Raw genomic sequence first — 10,307 nt, forward strand, 5'->3', positions numbered from 1 at the left:
GCCTAAATGCACTGAGTTGCCGCCATGTGATTGGATGATTAGAAATTAAGTGGTAACGTGCAGTTGGACAGGTGTACCTAATAAAGTGGCCTGTGAGTGTATATTGTGCACTTTGTGATTGTATGATTCACTTGTATTTTTTTTGGACCATAGCACTTTTGACTTTTTTATACTGATGCACTTATTTTCACTGTGATTTTTGCCTTTATGAATGAATTGATTGTAATTTTGTTTCAATCATCCTAATTTGTATACTATATATATATATATATATATATATATATATATATATATATATATATATTGTAGATAACATGTATCACCACTGCTTGAAAAAGCTCTCAGTGTGGAGAGCGAAACGTCGCGGTTTGGGGAAATAAACACGTTGTGTTGAATTCTATCTCACGAGTGCTGCGGTATTCTTCTGATTTATATTACCTATACCGGGTGGTCGCTAGTATATACCGCCTGGCACCACATCTATTGCTACACGAGTGCTGCATTCATTCTGAATTTCTTATTCATATATATATATCTGTATGACAACACGGTATGTATATATTTGTATGACAATAACACACAGTGTATATACATATATATATATGTATCAAGCTGAAAAATCTGAAAAGTGCCCATTTGTGAATAATTTTATTTGCAAATGGCCGTTTTGCAAATAAAATATTCGCAAATGGGCACTTTCTGCCCGGTACGCCCGGGGGCGGGGAGGAGGTGTGGAGGGGGTGGAATGGGGGGCGCGGACTCAGAGTCCTCGCTATTCATCATTTTTTAATGAAAATATAGTCAGGAAACCTACTCCAGCTCTGAGCTGGCGTAGGTTTCCTTCCGTGCGCATCGGCGCGCACGGGATTTATGTAGAGGCAGTGCCCCTCTAGATAAATCTCCATAGTGCTGGAGCTGCAGGGACATTTTTAAGTCCGGCACAGAAAATGCCGGACTTAAAAAATGTCCCCCTAGGTGTACGTATATATATATATATATATATATATATATATATATATGTGTGTGTGTGTGTGTGTATGACAATAACAAACAGTGTATCTGTCTATGTATCTCTGTATCTATCTCTGTATGACAATAATACAGTGTTTTTATATCTGTATGACAATAACAGACAGTGTATATATATCTGTATGACTATAACTCACAGTATATATATATATATATATATATATATATATATATATATATATCTGTATGACAATAATACACATTATATTTGAACAGTATTTCACCCCCAAAACTGACAGAAATGAACTTTTACCCACTGAGGATAGATGTAACTAAGCAACTCCTATGTATGTTTGATTGATTTGTATGACAGATGTAAAGTCATGGCCAAAAGTTTTGAGAATGATACAAATATTAATTTTTACAAAGTCTACTGCTTCAGTTTTTAAAATGGCAATTTGCATATACTCCAGCATGTTATAAAGAGTGATCAGCTTAACAGCAATTACTTGCAAAGTCAATATTTGCCTAGATAATGAACTTTATCCCCCAAAACACATTTCAACATCATTGCAGCCCTGCCTTAAAAGGACCAGCTAACATCGTTTCAGTGATTGCTCCATTAACACAGGTGTGGGTGTTGATGAGGACAGGGCTGGAAATCAATCTGTCATGATTAAGTAAGAATGACACCACTGGACACTTTAAAAGGAGGCTTGTGCTTGGCATCATTGTTTCTCTTCTGTTAACCATGGTTATCTCTAAAGAAACACGTGCAGTCATCATTGCACTGCACAAAAATGGCCTAACAGGGAAGAGTATCCCAGCTAGAAAGATTGCACCTCAGTCAACAATCTATCACATCATTAAGAACTTCAAGGAGAGAGGTTCCATTGTTGCCAAAAAGGCTCCAGGGCGCCCAAGAAAGACCAGCAAGCTCCAGGACCGTCTCTTAAAAGTGTTTCAGCTGTGGGATCGGGCTACCAGCAGTGCAGAGCTTGCTCAGGAATGGCAGCAGGCAGGTGTGAGTGCATCTGCACGCACTGTGAGGCGGAGACTCTTGGAGCAAGGCCTGGGATCAAGGAGGGCAGCAAAGAAGCCACTTCTCTCCAGAAAAAACATCAGGGACAGACTGATATTCTGCAAAAGGTACAGGGAGTGGACTGCTGAGGACTGGGGTAAAGTCACTTTCTCTGATGAATCCCCTTTCCGATTGTTTGGGACATCTGGAAAACAGCTTATTCGTAGAAGACGAGGTGAGCGCTACCACCAGTCTTGTCTCATGCAAACTGTAAAGCATCCTGAAACCATTCATGTGTGGGGTTGCTTCTCAGCCAAGGGAATCCGCTCTCTCACAGCCTAAAAACACAGCCATGAATAAAGAATAGTAGCACAATGTCCTCCAAGAGCAACTTCTCCCAACCGTCCAAGAGCAGATTGGCCATCAACAATGCCTTTTCCAGCATGATGGAGCACCTTACTATAAAGCAAAGGTGATAACTAAATGGCTCAGGGAATAAAACATAGAGATTTTGGGTCCATGGCCTGGAAACTCCCCAGATCTTAATCCCATTGAGAACTTGTGGTCAATTATCAAGAGACGGGTGGACAAACAAAAACCAATAAATTCTGACAAAATGCAAGCAATGATTGTGCAAGAATGGACGGCTATCAGTCAGGATTTGGTCCAAAAGTTAATTGAGAACATGCCAGGGAGAATTGCAGAGGTCCTGAAGAAGAAGGGTCAACACTGCAAATAGTATACTGTAGACTTGCTGCATTAACTCATTCTGTCAATATAAGCTTTTGTTACTCATAATATGATTGTAATTATATTTCTGTATGTGATAAAAACATCTGAAAAACACACATAAAAACCAGAGGGCAGCAGATCATGTGAAAATATAAGATTTGTGTCATTCGCAAAACTTTTGGCCATGACTGTAGAGACAGGTTTTTTTTATACTTTTATTTAGCAATAAAAACTGACAAAAATGGACTTTTGGGCACTGAGTATAAATTAGCAAATAATGGAGGTCACCCAGCCTTACCAAACCCAAGTATTGTTGTCTATGAAGAGGGAAAGGCTATCTATCTAAGTCTACGCTTCTCCATAAGTCCCTAAGTCACTGAGCTTGCTAAACATCGCACTAACTAACTAACTAACTAACTAACTAACTAACTAACTGACTAACTAAGCTAAATAGCAGTATGCAAGCAGACAGAGAGCAGTCTGTACAGCATAGTGAATGAGCAGATAATGGCGTCCAGAACACATCACATTGCAATATACATGAGATGAGATATATGAGTGACTTTCTTCCAGAGCAGCACTCTGGAAGAAAGTGGCCATGATTTTGTGGCGATGGATAACCCCTTTAAGCAATCTATTCTATACATACACAACTGTACACTGTATGCTGCACACACCCAACTCTGTACTGTATGTGCTATATACACACAACTCTGTACTGTATGTGCTATATACCCACAACTCTGTACTGTTTGTGCTATATACACACCCAACTCTGTACTGTATGTGCTATATACCCACAACTCTCTACTGTATGTGCTATATACACACAACTCTGTACTGTATGTGCTATATACACACAACTCTCTACTGTATGTGCTATATACACACAACTCTCTACTGTATGTGCTATATACACACAACTCTGTACTGTATGTGCTATATACACACAACTCTGTACTGTATGTGCTATATACACACAACTCTGTACTGTATGTGCTATATACACACCCAACTCTGTACTGTATGTGCTATATACACACAACTCTGTACTGTATCGTGCTATATACCCACAACTCTGAGCTATGTGCTATATACACCCAACTATGTACTGTATGTGGTATATACACACAACTCTGTACTGTATGTGCTATATACACAACTCTATACTGTATGTGCTATATACACACAACTCTCTACTGTATGTGCTATATACACACAACTATGTACTGTATGTGCTATATACACACAACTCTGTACTGTATGTGCTATATACACACAACTCTCTACTGTATGTGCTATATACACAACTCTATACTGTATGTGCTATATACACAACTCTATACTGTATGTGCTATATACACACAACTCTATACTGTATGTGCTATATACACAACTCTATACTGTATGTGCTATATACACACAACTATGTACTGTATGTGCTATATACACACAACTCTCTACTGTATGTGCTATATACACACAACTCTCTACTGTATGTGCTATATACACACAACTCTGTACTGTATGTGCTATATACACACAACTATGTACTGTATGTGGTATACACAAATAATGGATAATTTTGATATGTTAATTTCTTATTATTCTGCTTCATATTGCATCAATGTCACTGAAAGAATTGTTACCATGAAGCTTTAATTATCTTTTTATTTACACCCAAAATAAAATGAGCCTTCACCATTCGTGTATATACCCAATTTGTCATAATTTCATCACCTTGTTATACTTCAGATTTCACTAGAGCACTTTTTTTTCAGCGTATATTTATATGTTTATATGTCCTTTCATCTGTATTGCACAATGTCCTTTGATCTTATTGCACACAGTCCAACAATCAAGTGTTATCCAAACTATTGCCAGGTATATTGCACAATGTCCCTTATTCTTATTGCACATTGTCCATGAATATTGCAATGCCAGCCTGTGTGGCACTGATGATGTGTGCTATATACACTGTGCACTGTATGCTGGAATGGAATGGTCTCAGAAAATATCATCCTGGCCGATACTGCCGATACTTTAGCGTCGCTGAGTTCTGATGCGGACGCATCCGTGCGCGCAGGGGCGTAGCTAATGTCTCCTGGGCCCTGGTGCGAGAGGTCAACTTGGGCCCCCCCCCCCCCTTTCACGACCAAGTGATGCTACTGGTAGGTGTATGTGTGTGTATATAGATAGATAGATATGTACCGCAAGACAGATATTACCAATAACACCAGCATATAGAAAGAAAAAATATTATCACTATATACACTACCGTTCAAAAGTTTGGGTTCACATTGAAATGTCCTTATTTTTGAAGGAAAAGCACTGTACTTTTCAATGAAGATAACTTTGAACTAGTCCTAACTTTAAAGAAATACACTCCTATACATTGCTAATGTGGTAAATGACTAAATCCACGGCCGTGAGTTGGAACATTTCCGTCCTCAAACAATGGTCTTGTTCATTTTTCACGGCGCCGCATACGATCCGGCCGTAAGTTCATACGTAGTGTGCATTGTGCGGGCGTATATCGTATACTTTCAAGCGAACGCATCAACCTCAAAACTACGGGCGTATATTCGCGGTTCGCACTACGGACGGAATCATACGCAGTGTGAACATAGCCTGAAAGTATATATATATGAATATACGCACGTAGTTTTGAGGTTGATGCGTTCGCTTGAAAGTATACGGTATACGGCCGCACAATGCACACTACGTATGAACTTACGGCCGGATCGTATACGGAGCTGTGAAAAATGAACATGACCATTGTTTGAGGACGGAAATGTTCCAACTCACGGCCGTGGATTTCAGTGCGGTCCCGTACGAAGTACTTATTTCAGCCAAATTGAACTTGATTTTTCAATCCAAAATAGTTTTATTGGACTGGGCGAAGATTTCCAAGTAAATGACCTGTTTCAGATCACTTCGAAACAAGCTAGGGAAGCATAACTGTACTACGGGCGTATGTTCGCGGTTCGTACGCATCCGGCCGCATGTCGATTTTTCCCACGCCCGTAGTTTCAGCCGCACATGTACGGCGGCGTACGAACTACGGATGGAATCATACGCAGTGTGAACATAGCCTTAAAGGGATTGTGAATAAGGAAGGCTATCACTCTGCACCGCCATGCCATACCCAGTGGACAGCGCTTGATTGGAGCCAATTTCATCCTACAACAGGACAATGACCCGAAACACACCTCCAAATTGTGCAAGAACTATTTACAGCAGAAGCAGCAGCTGGTATCTATCATAGGTAATGGAGTGGCCAGCGCAGTCACCAGATCTGAACCCCATTGAGCTGTTGTGGGAGCAGCTGGACCGTATGGTACGCCAGAAGTGCCCATCCAACCAATCCAACTTGTGGGAGCTGCTTCTAGAAGCGTGGGGGGCAATTTCTCCAGCTTACCCCAACAGATTAATAGCTAGAATGCCAAAGGTGTGCAATGCTGGTGCAAAGTGTGATGTAAGAACAATGTTATTTCACATACAAATCATTACTTCTAACCTTGTCAATGTCTTGTCTCTATATTCTATTCATTTCACAACGTATGGTGGTGAAGAAGTGTGACTTTTCATGGAAAACACAAAATTGTTTGGGTGACCCCAAACTTTGGAACGATAGTGTATATTACCGCCATACTGTTACTGTCCAAATCCTGTATACTGAGACCAATATTGCCAATAATACCAGTATACAAGGGGGAAATATTACCGCCGCACCACAACCACTACCATCACCACCACATTGTTACTGACCAAATCCAGTATACTAAGACCAATAAAACACAGTACCGGATAACAAGTAACAAATATTACCACCACATACTAACTAATACCACCACATAATGACTAACACCCCCACATACTGACTAATACCACCGCATACTGACTAACCCCACCGATGCTACTGAATAAGATCCACTGTACACAGATCACGATCACCTCATCCAGTCATATAGAGGTGGAAGCAGCTCCACAAGGTTGTATACAGCATATAAATTGCATAGCAGTTATATCAGGTGACTCACAGCGGACGTCTTCTCTGATCGGAGTTCTTCCCTTTTCATTTTCTTCTGCTCCATCTGCCCAGGGCCGTTATGAGAACTTCTCCGAGCCACGAATCCACAGAATCTGCCAGACAGACATATTAGGCTCCTCACACTGACACCATCCTCATCTCTTTACAAACTGCACATCTGTAATGACCCCTTTACACCCTTCATTTAGTGGGTAGCCCTGACACTATGTGACCCCCCCTTATAGTATATATAGATGGCCCCCACTGCATGTTGCCCCCCCCTCCCCTTATAGATGGCCCCCCCTCTCCCCCCTCCCCTTATAGATGGCCCCCTCTCTCCCACCATTAAAGATGGCCCCCCTTCCCCATCCCTTATAGATACCCCCCTCCTCCCCATCCCTTATAGATGTCCCCTCTTTCCCCATCCCCTATAGATGGCCCCCTCTTGTCCCCCCCCCACCTTATAGATGGCCCCCTCTCCCCCATCCCTTATAGATGCCCCCCTCTTCCCCATCCCTTATAGATGGCCCCCTCTTGTCCCTCCCACCTTATAGATGGCCCCCTCTCCCCCATCCCTTATAGATGCCCCCTCTTTCCCCATCCCTTATAGATGGCCCCCTCTTGTCCCCCCCACCTTATAGATGGCCCCCTCTCCCCCATCCCTTATAGATGCCCCCCTCTTCCCCATCCCTTATAGATGCCCCCCTCTTCCCCCATCCCTTATAGATGCCCCCCTCTTCCCCCATCCCTTATAGATGCCCCCTCTTCCCCCTTCCCTTATAGATGGCCCGCTCTTCTCCCCCCCCCCACCTTATAGATGGCCCCCCTCTTCCCCCATTCTTTAAAGATGCCCCCCTCTTCCCCAAGCAGAATTAAAGCTCGTCCGGGCCTCCGGCTGATGCGTGGCTGCCGGGGGTGTCCCGTCCTATCCCTGGCAGCGCCACGCATCAGTGAACTCCCTGTACGCCGGGGCTGGGACTTCCGGCACAGGAAGAGTCTCTGACATGCGCTTCCTGTGCCGGAAATCAGGGCCCCAGGAGGCACAGGGAGTTCTCTGATGCGTGGCGCTGCCGGGGATAGGACGGGACACCCCCGGCAGCCACGCGTATCAGCCGGGGGCCTGGGCGAGCCCGCTCTTGTGACCGCAAGCAAAACAATGCTTGCAGTCACAAGAGTGATTAACGGGGGAGGGGGCGCAGTGTGGTGGCAAGGGCTGCGACCCTGGTAGCTATGTAACTGCGTGCGCGCCCGCATCAGAACTCCCCACAGCACACAATGGAGCATGCGGCCGGAGCCACTTGCTCCAGGGCCGTTTCTAGGTAATTTGGACTACAGGGCGAATATTGCTAAAAGCGCCACTTTCCTTTTCCTCTCCTTCTGGCCCAGACCTCCATGATGATTTCTTGCAGCTACAATTCTTCTCTTCATAACCTGCCAGACAAACATCTTAGGCTCCGCACTTTTACAACAACTTCCACTTTTTTGTGTCATGTGCAGTGAAGTCAGTAGGTATGTGGATTACCCCCTGTATATAGGATCCCCTGCTGTGTCCCCATATAGTAATGTTCCCTGTGTTCCCCCCATAGTAATAATCCCCCCGTGCTGCACCCTCATAGTAATAATTCCCCCTGTGCTTCCCACCATAGTAATAATTCCCCCTGTGCTCCCCCAATAGTAATAATCCCCCCCTGTGCTCCCCCCATAGTAATAATCCCACCTGTATTCCCCCTATAGTAATAATCCCCCTGTGCTCCCCCCATAGTAATAATCCCCCCTGTGCTCCCCCCATAATAATAACCCCACCTGTGCTCCCCCCCATAGTAATAATCCCACCTGTGCTCCCCCCCCCCATAGCCGACCCTGCCGGGCGAGGTGGTGGCGAGGGGCAGATGATGGGGAGTGTGCCGCTTGGTGAGGTCCGGTGGGGGGAGAGAGGAGGGTGCCACCAGCGCCCCCTAGCTGTCGGTGCCCCGTGCGGTTGCCCAGCCAGCCCGCCACTAGAAACTGCCCTGGCTTGCTCCATAGTGTGCTTTGACAGGGTTTTCTGCGGCCGCTATTCAGTGAATAGCTTCATGTCAGTTTTCTACGGCACCACCAGGGATCCCAGCCGGAGCGTATACTATGTGTATACACTCTGGCCGGGATTCCGTCAGCCTGCAGCACTACGTAAGTACCGCAGAAATGACGGCCGTTGTAACAATGGCCATGATTTCTCCAGGACTTACGTAGTGTGAACATAGCCCTACACTGTATGCTGTACACATAACTGTACTGTATGCTGTACGCTCACAACTTTAGGCCATGTTCTAACGATGTATATTTTCGTAAAAGTTTTTAAAACTTTTAACAAAAATATATGTCGCCTTGCCTTCTATGGAATCCTGGCCGGAGCGTATACACATAGTATACGCTCCGGCCGGGATCTCTCACGGCGCTGTAGAAAATTGACATGTCAGTTTTATGCGCCAGCTATTCAGTGAACCCGGTCAGTGCACACTATGGAGCGAGCAGCTCCGGCCGCTCGCTCCATAGTGTGCAGCGGGGAGTTCTGATGCGGGCGCGCAGTACCGGCCGGCATGATCTTCCAGAGACCGACCTTTCTGTGACCCGGCCGGGTCACGAAACAGCCGGTCTCTTACGTTGTGTAAACATAGCCATATACCGTATGTGCTATACACACAACTACACTGTATGCTGTACGCGCACAACTTGATTATACTGTATGGGCTATACACATATCTGCGCAGTGTCACGACTACTTTGCATGGACTTTTTGCATTATTACTTTTTAGGGCATGAATGATAATAGTAAAAATAATAATAATGCTTTCATTTGTATAGTGCACACAGACTCCGCAGCACTTTACGTAGTTTTGCCAATTATTGCTCCCTGTCCCCATTAGGGCTCGCAAACTGAATCCACCTATATGTATGTTTTAGGTGTGGGAGGAAACCGGAGTACCCAGAGGAAACCCACGCAAACACTGAGAGAACATACAAACTCTTTGCAGATTTTGTCCCAAAAGAATGGTGAGTGAAGCAGACCTTGAGTCCACACCCCCTCCCCTTCCCCCTGGCGTAACAGTCGGAAATGGGCCCGATGCGAATAATTTATTCGCAAAACGGCCATTTGCAAATAAATTTATTCGCATCGGGCCCATTTCCGACAAAAAATATGCATTTTCCTTTTGATACATCTCCCCCATACTGTACACACTGCACACACCATTCACATCGCACACACCGTACACACTACACACCAGACACACTGTACACACTGAACACACCACACACACACCGCCCACACCAGACACACTGTACACACACCACACATCAATGAGATGGATAGTGTTCTGTGCAATTCAGGAGTAAGTGGAACCTTATGTCTGGTGGTAGGTCAGCTATGAGGGACTGTATGTCTCAAGTCAAACTGAGTTTAATAAAACTCTATGGTCTGTGTGATATCTTGCGGGAAGCCATAGTGAGGCCTATATGGGCTGTATGAGCCATTCAGAGGTCTGTACACTGGGGGGATAGGCTGCCCTGTGGCCT

The sequence above is a fragment of the Dendropsophus ebraccatus genome, chromosome 8 (genome assembly GCF_027789765.1).
Source record: "Dendropsophus ebraccatus isolate aDenEbr1 chromosome 8, aDenEbr1.pat, whole genome shotgun sequence".
Classification (NCBI taxonomy): Eukaryota; Metazoa; Chordata; class Amphibia; order Anura; family Hylidae; genus Dendropsophus; species Dendropsophus ebraccatus.